The 22,191-nt window shown below is 41.0% G+C and overlaps 1 protein-coding gene across 5 annotated transcripts in view; it reads right to left on the reverse strand.

Moving 5' to 3' along the window:
• LOC139450021 (protocadherin-9-like) overlaps nt 1-22,191 on the reverse strand; it is a 168,959-nt gene that overhangs the window by 108,062 nt on the left and 38,706 nt on the right. The window contains exon 1 of one of the 5 annotated variants that reach the window (XM_071231642.1): nt 10,821-10,936. The exons of the other annotated variants lie outside the window; for them this stretch is intronic. The gene's annotated coding sequence lies outside the window, so the exon portion shown is untranslated. Of the gene's footprint in view, nt 1-10,820; nt 10,937-22,191 lie in introns of those variants that run through there. 5 annotated transcript variants of the gene reach the window in all.

The following is a 22,191-nucleotide window of genomic DNA, read 5'->3' on the forward strand; positions in this document are numbered from 1 at the left end:
TTTGAACCAATGATCAGAAGATCCTGGCATGAGTAAAGGAAACAAATTTGCACAGCAGAGTGTTGTCATTTACACTATTTGACTACACAGAGCCGTCAAGAAAAACCAGAGCTCCAGATAAGCTGCGTATCTGCGTGAAATACGCATCAGAAATGCAGAAATACGCAGTAAAATATAATCCAAGCGTATCAAATACGCAACGAACATTACAGATACGCTACAAAAATAAAACTTTTGCATATCATCAAAATATTGTGAAGTAACCCTGCGTATTCGATTACCAAATCAGCAACTTATTTTGAATTATAAACGGGCATTCCGTCAAACCTTGCCAAACTCCACGATGACAGTTACATCATGATCTTTTGCCATCACACTTTCTTGTGGAAGTATTCGTGGTATTCGTGGACTAGATGAATAGTGTTTTTAAATATTTAACTTAAATACCCACATCTGTAAAAACTAGTGGGTAACAGAAATTTGAATACGCAGATTGAAATACTGATACCCAATGATTTTAAAATGCATGGGTAAAATACCCACAACACCAAAAGCTTATCTGGAGCTCTGAAAACTTAAGTGAGGCGAGGTGAAATGGGGTTTAACATCGCATTGCAGGTTTTGGCTCTCATAGGCATGCAGATGTGTGTGCAGAGTTTATCTAGGATTCTAAAAAGTGCCCTTGGCAAGCATTGGAAATATATCAGAAAATCAGAAGAAGAAAAAAATTAAGTTCTTGTTTACCTTAATTTTAAGGTTCTTTAACATTGCATTCAGTACAACTTAGCTTTAAAGCCTATTCCATCATTAATGGTCCTGTAAAAGGTAATATACAATTTACAACAACATTAGTTATAACTACATGAACGCAAGTTTGACAATTTCGAATTTCAATTTGGTAATTTGTACTGACATTTGATGCAAATTTGGAGGCCGAATGTTGGCCTCTAAGCATGTCTAGATAAACCTCTGGTGTGTGTGGCTGCTTGTAGTAGTCGGTTTTACAGTGCTAGCCCACTGAGATACCATGTCGCAGTTTAACATGAATACCTCACTCAGATTCAGCAGAATGTCTTCAAGCCCAGGGATCGAAACCCTGACCTTCCGTTCTCTGGGCAGACACTCTACCACTAGACCATAGAGGCAGTCATCCGGCATAGAAACACACCATCACAGAATCCTTGCATACATAAGGGATGCAACTCTGCAAAGTGAAGTTCTGTACTTGAAACTACTTGGCTACAAAACTAACAAAAGGCAATAAAAAATAAAGCTTAAATCAAAGTAAGTACTAAAAGTCAGGGGACTTTCTGTACAAAGTGTTCTTATACATTTCTCAACTTTACGAAACCACCCAATTCTTTCATACTGCTGTAGTGAATCTGTCATGCAATGACATTAACTATGGATAGGAGGTCCTTTTTTGAGAAGTATTCTGAGACAAAGGCATATATTTCAAGTGCGATCGGAGGCTGGGCCTGGTCCTTAACATTTTTGAGTAGCATACTAAAACAAGGGCATGTATTTCAAGCCAGATCAGAGATCGGAGGCTGGGCCTGTTTCCAGAAAACATTATTAGTGCTACAATTATAGGTTTGTGTTGAAGTGTGAGAGTTTTTATGATCCAAGCACTAAGATTACTTTGTGGAACGGGGCCCTGTATCAAAAGAAAAATCACAGTTGGAAAAACACTTTTTCAAGATAACTGTGGTTGTATGGCGGTGTTTTTTTGGTCAAAAGTATCAGATATCTATGTGCATTTGAAAAAATACAAGACTGTAACATTCTAAAGGAATTGGTTAAAAAGAGCAGGAATGTGTCTACAGACATTGTAAATCCATGGCACATCACATGGCAGTACCTTATCACCATAATCGAATGCAGAACACAATGTGGGCAACAAGACCTACCAGATTCAATAGATCAAGTACTGAACTTTGTCTATTTGTGGCTGGCTGTTTACATGACAATATTAGAAAGGTTCCTCAAATACAAAGGCAGTTGTGCTTTTGGGATAGATCTTATCTTTATTAAGAACAAGGTCATTTTTTAGAAGTCGACAGCCAGGTATCCAATGGTATTTGATCTGTTTACACACGTCTTGCCCAAACTATTTCACATTGAAGTTTGGCAAAACATATACATCACCCAAGGATGGCAAGTTGAACCAGAACCTAAAGCCATAAATTTAGGTAATAAGTCATGATACAGATCAGGACAATGAGTTAACACCATTCAACCATCCCCTAACTCAATAAATAAGCAGTATTCAACAAAGTTGACACTCACTAAAATATCTTCCAAGGTGAAGTCCCTCAAGATAAAGAAATGTTTATTTGTACAGCTATAGGACAATGACCAGTAACTTGTTTATGTGGACAGAGGTACCTAGTATGGTAGATTCCTTCAGCAAGACAAAAGCCAGTGCCTGGGTGTTTCTGATAAACGCACCCACTCTGACCAGCCTGCTTGTCGTGTCTAGACTTGGCGTTTCAGTATAATTGTCATTCCATTTCCTGATGCATTTACCGATTCATCTCGGGACCATCCCAACATCCCTGCGGTTGGCAGCGTTTAAGGGACTGAAGACAGGCTTTGTGTAGTGCTTGTCACTCATGACAGCAGTATGCTTGGATGTTCTATTCCTGTTTTCCATTATATTCCCTATATCCGAGTGTTGCATATATCACAACTGTCTGACTTTTAAAAAGGGACTGAATGATGGACGACGGTTTCGAAAGTACAATCAATTTCATCAGATTTTAAAGCTAGAGACTTTCTGAAAAAAAGTAGGTGGTTCCTTTCTAATAAATATTCTAAAAATCTATAAGATGTTTTGTAGATGGCAGTTGTTGCTTTGCAATAGATTGTATTAGCACAAGAACAGCTTCATGACCTTAGTTTACAGTTTTATATCAATATACATCCAGTTCAGCTTGAACCGAGTCCATTTCTTGTATATCATAGAAAAAACCATTAAAATTATTTTCCAATTTAAACAGATGTATCAAAGTAATGTTTGACTTCTCTATGATAAAGATTTATTTTTCAGAAACACAAAATCAAGTTACCCTAATAATGGCGAAAGAAATCCTTGTTAACTACTATAGATTCCCCTCATCTGCCTTGCTCAACTAATACCATGCCGAAACACAACACCACACAACTCAAAACACATTTGTGCATCTGTAAGATAATGCAGAGCTGATTAGTAGAACATTGGCATGCTGCATATTACTTCGTGTGACCCATAAATACATCACATTTACGAGCTGGGATCTTGAAACAAAAATCAATATATTTCTCTTTTGACAATCATATAATCTATGAAAAAATATCACCAAATTCATCCATCAAGAGCAAAATGTTATTTGATCAGCACCCTTCAACAGATGCTTAAAAAATACTCAATAAATTTATCAATTTGTTTCATCATAACCAAAACAGACATGGAGGAAATGACGTCTTTCACATGTCAAAACCATGTTTCATCAACAACTGATATCTTGTGTCAACAGTATTTCAAAACCATTCAAACAGCTGTTTACACATACCCTTCAAAATGGGTTTAGTGATGCATGTAAATTGTTCTTCATATCAGTTAAAATAGCAAATACCCCAACACCAAATGCATCAACATGTCACACATTGTCCCCTAACAATGCTCTTGTAAATGTAAGACTCATAAATGGGTTAAGGAGCAGGGAGTAATATCACATGGGTGGCCATGGGTTATCAGCGATAATTGCTCAATGCCATGGTATACAAGAGTGGGTTATAGGGTTATCCACCTTCTGTCAAAATAACTGCATTACAGACAATTAAGTAAGAAAGTTAAGTACTAAACCTTTTTGACTTGGGGATAAATGGCATCACTGTGCTTTGAAGTGTTAATGATAAACCTGTTGTGAGTATCCAACAAAGGTCAGACTAATATTAGCGTATGTGTGTTCTCTTCTTACGATATTGTATCAATCAAGAAATGCTGTTGAAGCCTGTAAAGGTTCTTTGTATAGTGTTACTCATTACTGGGTTGGTATTTGTGATGTCTTATTAACTGTACAACCTTGAACAGAAAGAAATGTTTAATGGTGATTCACGAAAAACAGGTTTAAGGCTTCAAGTACTGACACTGACGAAAAGCTGTGATAAAAGATTACAAAAATCTTGTGTTGCAACAAATCCTCTGAATCGTCTTAGATCCTTTCTTACCGTTGTTTTCCACTAATGGTTTTCAAATCCTCTCCAACAACATTGTGCTAGGTCATAAAAAGGCAAGATTCCAAACAGACAGTCACAAATCCCTGACTTGATGTTGGCAATGGATCAAGCTTTTCTTAAAGTATTACTCTGTTAAATTCCATACTGGTTTACAATGATCAAATGACCAACACTGAGGATAATCATTGGTCCCCAACCTGTAATTAATGTATTGTAACTCTGAAGTGAAACACAATTCCAAAAATAATGTCCTATCCTGGTCCTTCACAGTGGTATCGATGCTAAAAGGACATCAATACAATGAACACTCCCTTGTTCCAGCCGCTCAAGACAGGAGATAAATGACTATTCCCTGCTCCTCTTGTGGTATCAATGATAAATGTGCATCGTTACAATAAACCCTCCCTTGTTTCTGACAAGTCAAGTTGTGAGGTAGCGATATTCCTAACAGCGCTAGGTACCTCACTAGACCCAGGGCTGGCTGCCGCTACCATTTAACAAGCCTTTATTCTGTCGTATATCCCAATTCAACTTGACCACTCAATGACCAGTTCAGAATATAAATCATCAAACAGCTCTATTGAACTGCATTTTTACTCATCCATTTATCTCTCCAGATCATCTTTAAGATAATTTCCACAAAATGGTTGACAAGTAACTCAACAGATGGCAAATGCCTTTACATTGACACTAAAGGATCATTCTAGAGTTAAAAGGCTTTTTGAAATAAGGATCAAACGGTCAACTTGCGAAGTGACCATTTAATATTAGCTCATTAATAATAAACTTGAACATAAAATTCAAAATTGGACATGTAACAATTTGGAACAGCAATTTAACAAAATATCCCTCCAAACAGACATACTATAAATACAACTAATCATCTACTTTTTAAGAAATCGGGACATTAATACACATTTAATACATTCCCACTTTTTCTTTAACTTATATGACATTTAGAACACAAAGACCTGACTATTTCTAACTTTCCTTACATTTAATCAACATAATTGAAAATACCATAAATCCAAAAAAAAAATGGTAAAAGTAACATTCATTTCATTTCTTGCTTTACAGATATGGTCTTGGTCAATATGACAAGAATCAACAGATTTATCTAGGATTCCAAACTGAGCCCTTAGATAACAAATTGGGAAAAATTGTCATTTTGTTCAAAGCTGGAACCTTTTGAAAGTTTTCGTAAATTCAGCCTTAATTGTAGTAGCAATGCTGCAGTATAATCAGGAAGCTGTTATCCATGAATTGTTTCTTTGAATTTTAAGTTGGTTAGTTGGTTGGTTGTTTAAAGCTGCACTCAGCAATATTCCAGCTATATGACAGCAGTCTGTTAATAATCGAGTCTGGACCATTACATCAACATGAACTGGGAATGTTTCAAGAGTGTAACAATCTATCGAACTATCACCACTGTTTGCTCTCAATAGTACTATATCAATAGGAATTTTAAAATGCCAACAGTGAATGAGCTTTTTTTTTTATGGCACTTTTAGCAATATTCCTGCAATATCACGGCGAGGGACACCAGAAATGGGCTTCACACATTGTACCCATGTTGGGAATCGAACCCGGGTCTTCGGCATGATGAGCACACGCTTTTACCACTAGGCTACCCGACCGCCCTAAAAATGCCAATAGTATCTTTGATACTAAGCATAACAATCAACAGGTGCAATTAGTTATAAATAAAATAAACTATACAAATTTCAATTGCCCGTGTGTTTGGTTGGAAAGGATTGGTCAACTTCAGATGAGAGTTCCTTTCCTTGAGTTTGAGTAGCAACAGGAAGAGAAAAATGTAAATCTTTGAGATTGTCAGCAATACTTAATTCATTTTTATTATATTGATTAATACAAGCCTTTTCAAAAGTTGATTTACTGCTAATGCAATACAATCACAAAAGTGAAAATAGCTCCAATAGTCACCCTTGAATTTTCACATTCCATGTGCTGCAGTCTTGGGGACGAATATCAGCCTCTCACCAGGACTCAAAATAAGGTAATGCTTTAAATTTTCCACAACAGAAGCTAATGAAACTGGTCATGAACAAATCTAAGTCATAAAATCATCTTAAAAATCCTCAACAAGTTTCAGGTCTCTCAGTTTTGTGGTTTCTGAGAAGATGAGTCTACGATTTTCGAAGTTTAGATACTTTATATACTTTGTAACAGGGAATCTGTACCTTAATTGACACCAAAAAAACCCAGTGTGCTATTTGATTATTAGTCAAGTCATTTATAACGGTGCAAAACACATATTCACACCAATATATGTCATACGACATACAAAGTAAGAAAACAAAAAATTACATTGACAGCCATGTCAAGACAATTCAAGTGTCATTTGAGACTGCAACATTTCTTACATTCATGATTCTGCCCAAATGACAAAAAAATAACACTGTTCTAAAACCATAGACAAGATACTTGAGGTGATTGAAACAAAAACTGATGATTTGGTTATCTACATCTAAAAAACATTGCTGGCTCCAATTACACAGGTGGGACAATTGTTAAATTATGTCAATTATTTATGAGTGTTCATCACTGAAAGGAACATTAAATGATAAAAAACGTCAATGCAATTGTAAAGGTAAATAAAAGTGATAAAAAAATATTTTCATAATGATAAGAAATCACAGCTGAAAGTGAGTATGGTTTTACGCCGCTTTTAGCAATATTCCAGCAATATCACGGCGGGGACACCAGAAATGGGCTTCACACATTGTACCCATGTCGGGAATCGAACCCGGGTCTTCGGCGTGACGATCGAACGCTTTAACCACTAGGCTACCCGACCGCCCCTTACACAGCTGAAAGAGTCCATTGTACAATTACAACTGTATCATGAGCATGTGTTTATAAATCAGTATCAAATAGTGATGATAGGCGTTTCCAAAACATTGACTGTATCGTAACACACCGGTGGCACTAGAGTTGCAACGAATACACTATGAGGCGAATACAATTTGTATCACAAATATATAGTGTAAAGAATAGGAATATTAATTCACGACAACAATAACAAGTTAGCAGTTGATGTATTATTTGTTATATTCAGTGAAACAAAAGCAACAAAATATTTGACATGGTTTGTTAATTATTAATATATTATACATATTGTTGCCATACATATTGTTCACAGCACATATTGTCGCCAAGCACATATTGTCGCAGGTACTGATCAGGATTCTGTCTCAGTGTCCAAAGAAAAAATTCAAATGACCCTCCATTAATGGGATCCCTTTGCCATATGTTTCAAACACCTGGATGATCTTTGCCACAGGTCATGGGTCATTTGACCTGTAGGTAATCATATAAATTTGAAGCTCTAAAAGTGGAACGAAGTACTAGAATATTAACAAGCAGATTTGGTATCAATGTAAATGCAGAGCCCCAAAGGCTTCAATTCTAAAGCATGTGACTCAATATTTGAGTAGTCTATTTTAACATTGTTGTTGATGTCATATAATTTAAAAAGAAAGTAAACAAAAACATACATATTGAACAAAAAAAAGAGTAGGGATCTATGTAGTGAAGACTTCATAAAAATATCCCCCAAAAATATTCATGTTCTAATGTTTTTTATTCAGCATATATAGCACAATTTACAAATAAACAAATTAAAACTTAACTTATTCTTATCCTTTAAAAAAAACAACTGACTTCTCATGAACAAGTATGTACAAAACCTCTTTTTTCAATTTTCTTTTATTATTTACAAACTTTCTTTATCCAAAAAAAACACATTCAAATTGAAACAAAGGATGAGTGAGTGAGTGTTTTACGCCGCTTTTAGCAATATTCCAGCAATATCACGGCGGGGGACACCTGAAATGGGCTTCACACACTGTACCCATGTCAGGAATTGAACCTGAGTCTTCTGCATGACAAGCATACGCCTTATCCACTAGGCTACCCGACCGCCTATCAACATATGATGAGTACTCAGTAATATTCCAATATATTATGTAGACTCTCCCAACAATACAAAGTGTTAACGTAAATCTATTTAATTTCAAAAGAAGGCAGACATGTTATGTGCCTCTGGTCATTGGTAATACAGAGCAGTCATGCTTAACACATTGTTACAATTTATTATTGGGTCACACTTCACTCTTTTTAACACTCTTCCACCCCACCCCCCCCCCCCCCCACCCCCATCCCAACCCACACTAAAAACATCCATCAATCCATCCATCCCTCCTACAACCAACCAGACATACATGCATTCACGTTCCTCTCTACCAGCACTACCGACCTCTTTACCAGCACTACCAACCTCTTTACCAGCACTACCAACCTCTTTACCAGCACTACCGACCTCTTTCCAACTACCTTCCCCTGTCACCTAAACACTATCTCCTCAAATAACACCCTATAAAGAACCTCTCCCCTACCTTGCCCTCTCACTCCCTCAGGATCTCATCCCCTAAACCCTCCCACCTATACTAAGAACCCTTTCCCCTCCCTAAAATCCCCTCTCCCCCAGGATCTCATCCCCTACACCAACCCATACTAATATAAGAACCCTCTACTCTCTCTACAATCCACTCTTCCCACGATCTCATCCCCTACCCCCACCCACACTAAGAACCCTCTCCCCTTCCTACAATCCCCTCTCCCAAGGATCTCATCCCATACACCCACACCAAAAACTGCCTCCCCACCCAAAAATCCCCTCTCCCCCCCCCCCACCCACACTAAGAACCCTCTCCCCTCCCTACAATCCCCTCTCCCCCAGGATCTCATCCCATACACCAACACCAAGAACTCCCTCCCCACCCAACAATCCCCTCTCCCCCAGGACCTCATCCCCTACACCCACCCACCCACACTAAGAACCCTCTCCCCTCCTTAAAATCCCCTCTCCCCCAGGATCTAATCCCCTACCCACACCCACACTAAGAACCCTCTCCCCTCATTAAAATCCCCTCTCCCCCAGGACCTCATCCCCTACCCACACCCACACTAAGAACCCTCTCCCCTCCCTACAATCCCATCTCTCCAGGATCTCATCCCCTACCCCCACCCATACTATTATAAGAACCATCTACCCTCCCTACAATCCACTCTTCCCACGATCTCATCCCCTACCCCCACCCATACTATTATAAGAACCATCTACCCTCCCTACAATCCACTCTTCCCACGATCTCATCCCCTACCCCCACCCATACTATTATAAGAACCATCTACCCTCCCTACAATCCACTCTTCCCACGATCTCATCCCCTACCCCCACCCATACTATTATAAGAACCATCTACCCTCCCTACAATCCACTCTTCCCACGATCTCATCCCCTACCCCCACCCACACTAAGAACCCTCTCCCCTTCCTACAATCCCCTCTCCCCAGGATCTCATCCCATACACCCACACCAAAAACTGCCTCCCCACCCAAAAATCCCCTCTCCCCCCCGCCCCCTCATCCCCTACCCCCACCCACACTAAGAACCCTCTCCCCTCCCTACAATCCCCTCTCCCCCAGGATCTCATCCCATACACCAACACCAAGAACTCCCTCCCCACCCAACAATCCCCTCTTCCCCCCGCTCCCCCAGGACCTCATCCCCTAACCCCACCCACACTAAGAACACTCTCTTCACACTACCACCCCTTAGCTCTATACTGACATGCCACCCATCACTAAAAAACCTCTCCCTAACATACATTCCCCTCCCGACCTTTAATATACCCCACCACCAGTAGTAGAGAGAAACGTCTCCGTCAATTCAAGCAGAGCACCAAGTCGTAAGACCCTAGGCCTTCTCTCCAAACATCAACACACCCCACACTCACCAGGTATCTCTCAAATCCCCCTTCTCGCCTTCTACACTGCTAACGTGTTGCATTAGACAAGTCGAAAAATGGTTACCAGCTGGTTCGGCAATTCCAGCATCAGACAAGTATTCTTGGCCCCCGACTTTAATCAACCCCCAAGCTCTTCTATCGCATCCTCTCCCCTCCCCCTCCGAGACCCCACAGGATCACGCATCTTAAACCCCCGTCCCCACTCAACCAGAGACCCACCTTTTCTTAGATACTAATGAACACTTTGTGTAACTTCTCTTCAGAACGAAAGCGACATTTAGAGCACTGACGTTGATCAGTCTAGCGTCCAATATACCACTCCCCTGAATCACGTCTACCGAACATTCACTTTTAATCAAGACGTACTATTGAATGACTTAATCACACATAGTATTCCGAGAGGTAATAAATGTAGCGTACTACTCTATCACTGGTAATTGTGGTCGTCAAAATCTTGAAAGTCTTTGGTGATATGCAGCACGAACGGGATCATTGTAATAAAGGAGTGAAATAAATAACTCGTATCAAACGACCAACTATCATGTCAATTACGAAATACGCGAGGCACAAACAGATCGCCAGACAGGGAGTAATATGTTTATGCGCTTTCAAAATCATCACTCGTAAAAGAAATATTTCGTCTTTTTCAGTGACGCTCCTCAGTAAAGCGCAACTTCCACCCCTCTAATCCAGGTATACCCAATCTCACATTTGTTAGTGTCACAATCACAAAATATTCCAGCAGAATTTCCAAAATGTACTTACCAAACCAATATGTCCCTATGCAATTGGCGCCTTCCGGCTAAATGTCCAACTCAACTGATCTGAGCGTGTCTGCCACGCGCTGTCACAAATCGCACGTGCTACACGAGCCAAGCTTACTGTCGTCTGCTCCGGGCTCGAGGCGAACACGACGATTGATTTTCTACTGAAATTTTCGAAGTTGCTGCTTAGCATCAAATATTAACATAAAAGAAAACATCTGATCGTGGAGTATATAGTTAATGTACCGTGACGTTCTATGGTTTAATTCCTCCAGATTTCCTTTCGGCTGCAAACGTTTCTTATCAGGCACATATTGAAGGAAACATATATCTGCCGTGACGAAAGAATTTACATTTTTAATCCGTTGAATAAAACTGAAGTCATTAAGATTGAGGTATTCCACGGGCTGAGGAGTTTCGTGATCAAGTTTCGATATCTGCATGAGATTCGTGAGGTAAAATAAAAGTCAATGTTTCCACAAGATAGCACATATTAAATTATAATTCATTGAAACTGTAGATCCAGACAAGCCTCACGCAAGAATAAAACATTTAAATTATTGCTGTCTTCCCAACATTTAGTATTGTTTTAAAAGTTTGGTTCTTGAAAACTTAGCTCGTATATTAGTTTCAGTAATATTAACCGACAGATAATGCCTGTCAAAACGTAAAGCTATTAATTCAGTGCAGATTACTAATAATTTGAATTTTATGTCATTTATAAAGACTACTTCCTGTTAAAAATTTACACTCAGCTCCTATTAACAACTATTAAGATAATTTGGATTAGAATAACTTTACCAAATGCGATAAATATTGTAATTGGTATTATCTGTAGTAGGGGCAAACGAGCTATTCTTTTTTGTGAAGTATAAATTTTAATATACGAGACAATAACACTCTTGGTTAGAACCGAAACACTATTAGATTTGACTTATGAGTCCTAATCTGTCTCTCTAACGAAAGGTTAATCCCGTTTCTCTCGCGATAAGTCAGGCTTGTACCTTAAGAGATAAATCCTGTTACTGCCTTTAAATAATTTAGAATGTTTCTTTGCATTTGTGAGAAGGCTTCTCATAGAAAAGTTGCTAAAGGATTTTAAAACAGACAACCATTGAAATCCTCCATTTGTACAATGTTATAGAAACTTTCAATACCAATAGTTGAATAAAATTTCTACACCCATTATTCCGATCGAACAGTCTATGAAACAGTAAATTCTTTACTTTGAATAAAAAAATTACTTTAATAGTATTGATGTCACTCATGCAAATCGAAAGCGTCGACTACTTTACAAAGCTGCCCTATCTAATTGTTTGCATTTTTGTTGTGAGGGTAAAATAAGGGTTGGTAAATTGTGATAATTAAACTCGATGACACTGTAAATACAATCAACTTGCCCACACATAGATGCGTTTGAAAGGGGTCGGCTGTGGTCTCTGAGTTTCTCTTGTATATTGCTTGAAAAGATGGACCCCTGCCGGCTGCTCTAATTATACCCACGTGCAGTTGACAAAATATGAGTTTTATACATATGCACCACGCGCCCCAAATTGATATGTCGCCTCAATTATATATCTATATGTGTAATTCATATGGTTGTACGGTATAGGCGTTATCATATTGGGTGCAGGTGTGTATACGAAGTTAAATGTGTTTCATTCGTATTACATTTACTTCCAGTAGTTAATGATTTCAGATGTTCTGACCTTTCAGATGTTATAGTTTAAGCATTTGCTTGGCACGCTGAAGACTCAGGTTCGATTCCCCACATGGGCACAGTGTGAGGATCCGTGAAGATCCGGGGTACAATAGGTCTTCACCACCCCATGCTTGCCATAAAAGGCGACTTTGCTTGTGGTAAGATGCAATTAACGGGATCGGGTTCTCAGGCTCGATGACATCGTTGATGCATGTCGCCAATCCCAATTGCGTGGATCGATGCCCCTAATATCAATCACTGGATTGTCTGGTCCAGACTCAATTATTTGCAGACCGCCGTCATACAGCTGGGATATTGCTGATTGCGGCGTTAAACAACAAACCATCACCAACCACCATCTTAGGAGGAGACAAACAAACCCACGACATACTTGGCCAACCAACGCCCCTCTTAGACCAGGGTGCCGCTGTACTAAGCGGTCTTAGCGCTAAGGTGATAGCAACTCCCATACCTTAACACTGATTTTATTACGACAGTCGTAGAGGTTGTTTTGTAAAACGGCACCCAGGGATCCGTTCCATACAGCTGTAGTCACGACTGTCGTACACGACTAAGTCAGGAGTAACGGCCGCCTTAGAGTATGGACTAATATCTAATCTCAGAAATGAACATATTTGCAGACAAAAACAGCTGTTTAATTATCTTAATAAAATAGTTATTATATTTTATTAAGGTAATTTAGCAACTGTTAAAGCCAAGCGACTTTCTTCATTTTCAGAAACTGAAACGGTAGTTTTCTAGACTTGTCAAATATTAAACATGTAGTGAGTGAGTGGGGTTAAACGCCGCTTTTAACATTATAACAGTTGTATCACGGCGTGTCAGCTTAGTGTGGGAGGAAAGCCCGACGTGATTGAGGCCTGAGACGTTTACCACTTCGGTGAAACCCACGAGCACAGGTTGGGTACTGTCAAACCTAGAAACATAATCGGGGCGAACCGGGATTCGAACGCACAATCATAGGTTTCTGGCGTGCCACCGGTGCTCCCCGCGATATTATAGACTTGCATGGACTGTATTGCCTATATTTGTTTCAGGGTCTGTAGCTTCAGTGTCAAGACCGCTTTGTGGAACTGGTTACTTGCATGAGCATCCGTCATGGCGCTAAATGAAATTTGCAACAGTCACATATCTAGTTCAGAGTAAAACGATGGTATCTGAGCCGGCAGTTGGAATTATTTTCCGCAAAATATTGTATTTTTCTGTTCATCAACCGATCTATTGACCTTCTGATCTCGCCCCCTGTAGCCAGCATCCAATATGGTGTGATTTTTCATCAGCGCCGATCTAATGGTATCAAATTATCATCTGGTTATAGATTCACACCTATAAGTAAGCGCGAATTGTAGTGTTATGTCGTAGATTGTAACCACGACCCTGATATTGGAATATATATATACCATGGGAAACTTTCTTTATGATTAAAACAGAAGGTGTACATAACATATTAAAAGATGGAGGTTTCGTTGTGTGACAAGGCGCCCAAAACTCTCAATGCAGGTTATGTTGACGGAACCAATATTTGAGGTCGAAAAGAAATATTTCTTTTGTGTCTGGGCCATCTATACTACCGCAAATGTGTTGCCTTGATAAACGGAGTTAGTGAACTGACGCCGCTGTCGGCAATATCACACCTTCACTACGACGGTACGTAAAGTCTTGGCCAGACAAACCAAGGTTAGATGGCATGAACAGCTATCCGCACTGAATGACTCATTCCGGGACAAGCCGAATGCCATTCGTCATCCCTCGCCCCTTTCCGGACACTGAAGAGGATTGTCCCGGAGTGACACGAGTGCTTATAAATGGCAGAATCCAGATTACCGAATGAGGCGATTGATGACAAATGAGGAAAACCCCAAGATTTGCAATTCAGTCTCTTACGACAAGCATGTGTACCCGTTCTTCCCCGGAATCGCTGAAGGGCACAAAAAGACTGACTACTGGAACTGGTTTCCGGTGACCGCAGGCTGGACGTATGCGCAGCAGTCAAGCCCGCAATAACCGGGAGTATGGGTATTAAATGCAATGACGTTTCTTTCTTGGTTCTTACCATTTCCACGAACGTTGATTAACGCATATTTTACCAACAAATGCGTTGTCATTAGGATTACACTGAAAGCTTATCGAACTTACGACTGTAGTTACATGACATGTATTCAGAGTGACTTCAGTGAGGGATTACAATTTTACAAGAACTCCTATACTAGACATTTTAACAGTGAGTGTAGATTTCTATGAATAGTTCGATTCCGTTTTGTTCAGCCCTCCTGCTCTTCTTGGGAGTGTGTGATGAGTTGGGTTTAAAGCTATTTTTAACAGTATTCCAGTTATATCACGGCGTGTCAGCTTGATGTTGGAAAATGTGATGCATGTCTCAGACGTTTATCACTATGGCTAAACCTACAAGCTTGGGTATGGTGCTGGCAAACCTTGAAACATTATCGGGGCGAACATGGAATCGAAACCCACAATTATAAGTTTCTGGCCTGCCCAAGGGACACATCTCTGCATCTAGTCTGGACCAGTCAATCCAGTGACTGATATCATGAGCATCGTAGTTAGTCCCGTTAGTCGCCTCTCAAAAGCACAGTCACCGCTTACGATAAGCATGGGTTGCTGAAGATCTTCACGGGTCGGTTAGAATAGAACCAAGTCAAATGTCTAGTTATAAATATGTCAATAATGCCACGTTTCGCCTGTTTGATACTGACTAATCTGGTTACTTGCTCGCCCATGGGACTTGATCGTTTCGGCCAACATTTATTGATTTGGCAATCGAATGTGATAAAGAAAACTGTCGAATTTGACCAGCTCCGATTATCGAATTAGACCCTTCCGACAATGGAATTTTTCATTTTCGATTCATTTCTGCTTTTGAACGTGGCCAATTGTATTTGATGAGGACGTCTACCAACCTCTACATGTTTCGATTATCAGACTTTTTCTCAATCTAGACCAAATGGACTATCAACTGGACCTGTTTCGACGAACGAGCTTGAGCTCCTTCTGGACCAATTCGACTATCGAACTAGACTTGTTTCGGTTCTCGAACTAGATTTCTTTCTGGACCAATTCGAAAAAATTATCTGCTGTTTAAGTTACCCCTTTTCAGCTATCGACATCAACCTCTTCGACTATCTGACTTAATCTATTCCGGTCTACTAAACTTGACAATTTTTGTTAATATCGAACTGCGAATGTTTCTGCTATTGGGCGTAACCTATATATTCAACTATCTAATGGACCTGTTTTGGCCAGCGAACGCTGCCTGTTGCAACTAAGTGGTAATACACAAGCCGTGACGAACCCCCATTTTCTAGTGTTCCACGACCCACAAACTACTGATGGATTTGGTTGGCTCAACCTCAATTGTTTTTACAAAGATTTTCTATTAATCAATGGTGACCCACAACGACCAGTGCCATCCGTGACTGTAACATGAAAGATGCGCCTGATGATGGACATCATCTTCTATCGACCACCCCAAATGATCGTCCATTTTTATCACCAGCATCTCCTTTATGCTTTTGGCCCCGCTCACTCGAGGTTCCCACGAATCTGAGCGTTACGACTATAGTAGGGCTATGGTTAGTCCAAGTCTGTCGTACAGATCCTGAAACAAATATATCCAATACAGCCCACGCAAGTCTATAATGTTTGGCAAGTCTAGATTAGTGCAGTATCAGTATCTGAACATGAAGAACGTATCTGAACTCCTTTTTTTTATTATATACTGAACCGCAAAAGAAACGTCACCCCAAGTAACATTGCATGAAAAGTTGTCATTTAAATATCTGGGTATTTTTTGTCAAAGATTCTAAAATTCAACATTACCTTGTCCGGAAAAATGAAATGCGTTCCCCCATTTGTTGCCCTATGAAAATCCACCCAGATCGGATAACATTCATTCGTTATTTAATTGCTACCACATGCCAAGATTAACACGAAATTAGCAACACCAATCCCTTTGACGATTGCAAGCTGAACAAACAGCCCAGCAAGTGGCCAATGCATTTCAAGTCCACGTAAGGACCATATACAGGCTCCAGCAACGGTACCAGACCACCAACACTACAGATGACCGACCACGTAGTGGAAGACCAAGGGTCACCACCCGACGTCAGGATCGTCAGATTGTGCGACAGCATCTTCAAGATCGCTTTGTTATTGCTGCGGAAACTGCTCGACGAACCACGGGGACACACCAGCGACACATTAGTGCGGACGCTGTGCGTCAACGATTGACGAGCAGACACATCCACTGTCACAGGCCACACCGAGGACCCTTTCTGACACCATGTCATCGCCGGGACCGTCTTCAGTGGGCAACACAGCACCAGCATTGGCGCCACCAGCAGTGGAGAAGAGTCCTCTTCTAAGACGAGAGCCGTTACTGTATCTCAACAGCAGTTAACACAGAGAGAGTCTGGCGACGCCGTGGGAAACGTTATTCGGATGCTTGTGTTGTTAAGAGAGACGCGTGGGGTGGTCCGAGCATCATGGTGTTGGGTGGAATTGGTCTTGCACAGAGGGTCGGCCCTGTGGTCTTCGATAACATCGGTCCAGGGAGAGGCAATGGTGTCACAGCAGTTCGATACATTGATCAAGTATTGAGACACACGCCATACTTCATTTGGCACGCCGCCGCAACCACGAGTTTCAGCATGGTAAAGCCCGTGTCCACACTGCGAGAGCAACAAGAGACTTCCCCCAGCAGAATGGCATCAGAACCATGCCGTGGCCTGCCCTCAGTCCCGGTTTAAATCCCACTGAGCACCTGTTGGAGGAGATTCAAAGACGGCTGAATTGACGTCCGACCAAGGCCGACAACTGCAGCTGAACTGCGTCAGGTGTTCCTCAGACTGTGGGCTCAAGTCCCTATGGCCTTCATCAACCGCCTCATCCATTCCAGGGGCGGTCGGGTAGCCTAGTGGTTAAAGCGTTCGCTCGTCACGCCGAAGACCCGAGTTCGATTCCCGACATGGGTACAATGTGTCAAGCCCATTTCTGGTGTCCCCCGCCGTGATATTGCTGGAATATTGCTAAAAGCGGTGTAAAACCTCACTCACTCACTCACTCACTCACTCACTCACTCACTCACTCATCCATTCCATGTATCGACGTTGCACGGCAGTCATCAATGCACATGTCGGACACACGAGATACTGACTTATGATGCGATTTTCTCAGAGACTAGTGTTGTGTTTCACTTCAAGAACATCTGACACTTTAATTTAAACCTTGATGATCAGTTTTGTCAAGTTTCATCTTTTTGATATGTCTCGAAGTATGTTTACAGTGTTTGGACAAATAAGGTTTCTCATATCTATCGATGTTAACGTTTCTTTTGCAGTTCAGTATATTTTTTAACTATACTTTCACAACTTTTTTTCTTCTGTAAAACATGTTCATTTCAGAGGAATTAAGAAGGAACCCAACTCAAGTCTAGATTGCCTCAGCTCCAGCTCTGAACGTAAATGCTTTGGGCCCCATTAGGATTTTATTATATATTTTGAAGATATGTATTTTCCAATGTCATTAACATCAGATGTTAGTTACAGGTAAACAAAGATCCTACGTGTAGCGGTAAGGAGCACTAAGATCTTATTCTAACGAGTTGTATACCTATACCAGAAGATAACTTTATTTCCGAGACTAAATGCTCGTCTAGGCCAGGGTAAGAAGTACGGAGATTATGAGAGACGTAGCGCTAAAGTCACTTTGCCCAACGAGACCTGTAATTATCCATTTAGAGTGAGTGAGTATGGTTTTACGCCGCTTCTAGCAATATAGCCCATCAAAATCACGCCCGGGTCACCAGAAATTGGCTTCACACATAGTAAATATAAGCAGCAAAGCCCTTTCCACAAACATTAGAAAAACATAGTTACAAGCAGCGTCAGTTGTACGATTCCGACTGTGGGATTCATTATTAAATAGTGATGATACCAGGTATTCGTGGAAAAGTCAGCGTATCGAACCCGGCCCTTCGGCGTGACGAGCGACTGCGGTAACCGCTGGTCACTCTCGTTGCTCCTGGAAACGCCCATGTGCATGTTTTAAACACTAGTACTGATAAACATTTCTCCACTGTTACCCATCATTCTTTGTAACACAACGGAAAACCAATGAATGATCGTTGCAGCAATTCGCTAGTCAATGGCTTGGGACGTCAAAGACGTCAATGAGCGATGATGTCACAAGCACACTGTGTGACCTATGAGTGTGAGTGAGTTGGGTTTAACGCCGCTTTTAACAGTATTCCAGTTAAAGCCCAAAGTGATGCAGGTCTCAGACGTTTACCACTTCGGTGAAACCCACGAGCACGGGTATGGTGCTGACAAACCTAGAAACATAATCGGGGCGAACCGGGATTCGAACCCACAATCATAGGTTTCTGACGTGCCAAAGGGACGCAACTCTGCACAGCGAATCGCGGCGCCTTAGACGACTGCCCCCCCCCCCCCCCCCCCCCCCCCCCCCCCCCCGTGTGACCTATGACCCATATATACCCCGAGGTAATAAAAAGTGGCTATTTGCTATATACATACACAGTGAGTACGGACCGACAGACTGCCTGCCAACCCATTCCGTCTGGTCACATTATTACTGAGTCCATGGTTTTATTGAGTTTCAATCAACGTCATTCATGTCGATTTTCCACCATACAGGGTCATGACAAACCTTTATTAACCATTTTAGCTGGAAAGTCAACTTGGTATAATTCCTGTAATTACTCATAAACACCGTATAACCGTAAATGTCTCCAACACTCCATTTTCACCTTTAGTTTGCCATATCAATAATGCAGTGTTTATATAAGATAAGCAGGCAGAGCGTCGATGAAATCAACAACGCTAATCCATCCATTTCTAAAATGATTTTATTTTTTACCCATGCGTTTCCGCGCAAAATCCATAGATAATGGCCATCGAATCAAAATATTGAATATTTGATAACGATAATCTGCAATGCCATGTCGGTAGCTGACTATACAATAACAAAACCCGCCCTATAAATATCCAATATATCATATCTTTGACACGCCGACCAAAAACGCACAGGTGAGCTTCAAAGGGCCTGTATTAATTCCGACATAGGTAAAACTACAGGAAGGGATAAAGAGACCGGTCCCTTATGGCACATGTTTTCGTTAATCATAACAATTCCTCTGACAAAACCGTCCATTACTTGAAAGAAGATCGATCAAATTGATGTGAATGATTTCTCCCTCAAGAGAATTAAGCCCTAACTCATTGAAAGTACTTCGATATAGATCAGTAGCTTTGATCAATGACTGGTCCCTATAGACGCGCTAGACGGAGTAGACATGATCAGTCTACTATAATCGAATGATTGCTTTTGTGTCCCCCCCTTTAGACGCACGCATGTTTCATTACATAGTAAAAGAGCAATTATGTCGGCTTACTGGCTGCTGAAATGAAGCTTTATCAAGAAAAACCTTAGGGGATATCGTTGTTCAGTTCAAAGGGGATGATATCGTACAGGGTATTTAGTAATCTGACACATATTGCCCGATTTGTTTAGATGTGTTGCAAATAACACACTTATCCACTGCTGAAATTATCATGGAACCGTAGTTAAATAGTTATTGGATATTTAATTTGCGGTTTATAGTCAGATGGCATCGTGATATTGCATAGGTGTGATGTATGGTTGAATTCTGCCATTTCAACCTGTGTAAACGGGTCCTGTTATGAGAAGGGATACCCGTAGGGGCGGGGGTACCCGTCAGTGATTGCGTAATCGTAAGGGAAGATGGGATATCACACATATGGAATATAACGTTATAAGACCTTTCCCTAGATATGATCGCCAAATATCTTCTACGAAATATAAAATCACGAAAACCTTATATTAGATAAGGTATTGGTAGACCAGATATCATGTATGGATGAGTGTGTTAGGTTAGTCTTCAGCAACCCATGATTCGTACGAGGCGACGATGCTTGTTGTAAGTGACGACTAAGGGGATCGGGTGATCAGACTCGATGACTGGGTAGATGCATTTCATCGCTTCCCAATTGCGTGAGTCGATTCTCATGATATCAATCACTAGATTGTCTGGTCGAGACGCGATTATTTACAGACCGCAATCATATAGATGGAATATTGCCGAGTGCGGCGTTAAACAACAAACAAGCAAAGAAAATCGAATGTTTTTTTAATGTCGAATAGAAAGAAGCATTGGCACCAACCTCCTCCAACACACTTGGGATATAATGTTCATATATGTTGTAACAAGTCACGTTCTAATACAAGAAGACATGGTTTATTATGTCGCCAACTCAAATAACTTCCTGTTTGAAAGACGTTTTATGTAACATCGAAAACATGTTTGCAAAATTAAAATGCCATATGGACACAACATTCCTTGTTTAGCTCTGTGTCATCAGACTGTCTGAGAAATGACATATTTGAGAGAGTGAGCTCAAATTTCAGGCAAAGCCTTATTTGGTTGTCGGCAAATGAAGATGATTTAGCGAAGGTAGTCAAGTGATGAAGTTTGCCGTCATCGGCTCTCTGGAGTGAGCGAGTGGGGTTTTGCACCGCTTTTGGCAATATTCCAGCAATAATATGGAGGAGACGCTGGGATTCGAACCTTGGTCATCGGCGTGGCGTTCTATCATAACCGGACCTCCTCCGTGGTCTTGTGGTATAGCGTCTTCCCGGAAAGCGGAAGGTCAGGGGTTCGATCCCCATCCGCATCATACATAAAGAAGTTAATTGGTACTTGTTGTTACCCTGCCTGGCGTTCGGCATTAAGGGGCTAAACAAGAACTGATGGGCTCGGAGTCAGTATACTGTTTCTGAGTGGGCTATTCATGTTAAACTGCGGCATGGTATCTCAGTGGGCTGGCACTATAAAATCGGCATTAGTCCGGACTAGTACAAGCAGCCACACATACACACACGTGCATGCACGTCGCTATACAAGTGCAATAACGCCACGCTAAACCCCATATCACCTCACCTCACCTACCCCGTGGCGGTACGAATGTGGACCAGATTTTGTCCCCAGTCCCGACAATAACGTTGTGAGAATGGATGACAGGACATGGTTTGCCAGTACTCTGATGCACGCCATCATCGTTGGTTTACCTGATTCGGGTTCTATTTTTGAAATCTTTTAGAGATGAGAGCGTTAACCTCGCATTGGCAACATTTGGACTATGTATACCTAGTGCCATATAGAATACCGTGAATTTTTACTGGACATTTCTTTCTCATATGCTCCCCCGGGAAATGTCAAACCTCTTACAAATGCGCCACCCGTGAAGATCCGGGGTAGAATTGGTCTTCAGCAACCCTTGCTTGTCGTAAGAGGCGACAAATTGGATCGGGTGCACGTGGTCAGACTCGCTGATGTGGTTGATGCATGTCATGGTATCCCGATGGCGTGGATCGATGCTCATGATGTCCATCAATGGATTGTCTCGTCCAGACTCGATTATTTACAAACCGCCGTCATATAGCTGGAATATTGCTGAGTGCGGCGTTAAACAGACTCCATCAAACAGGTAGCCCTTATCGATTTGCAATATCTTAGACTGCATTGTTTTCACACTTGTTCATAAATGTCATGGAGGAAAACAGTAAAGCAAAATACTCGTGCAAGTTATGG

The sequence above is a fragment of the Haliotis cracherodii genome, unplaced genomic scaffold (genome assembly GCF_022045235.1).
Source record: "Haliotis cracherodii isolate W230 unplaced genomic scaffold, xgHalCrac1.p SCAF_8, whole genome shotgun sequence".
Lineage (NCBI taxonomy): Eukaryota > Metazoa > Mollusca > Gastropoda > Lepetellida > Haliotidae > Haliotis > Haliotis cracherodii.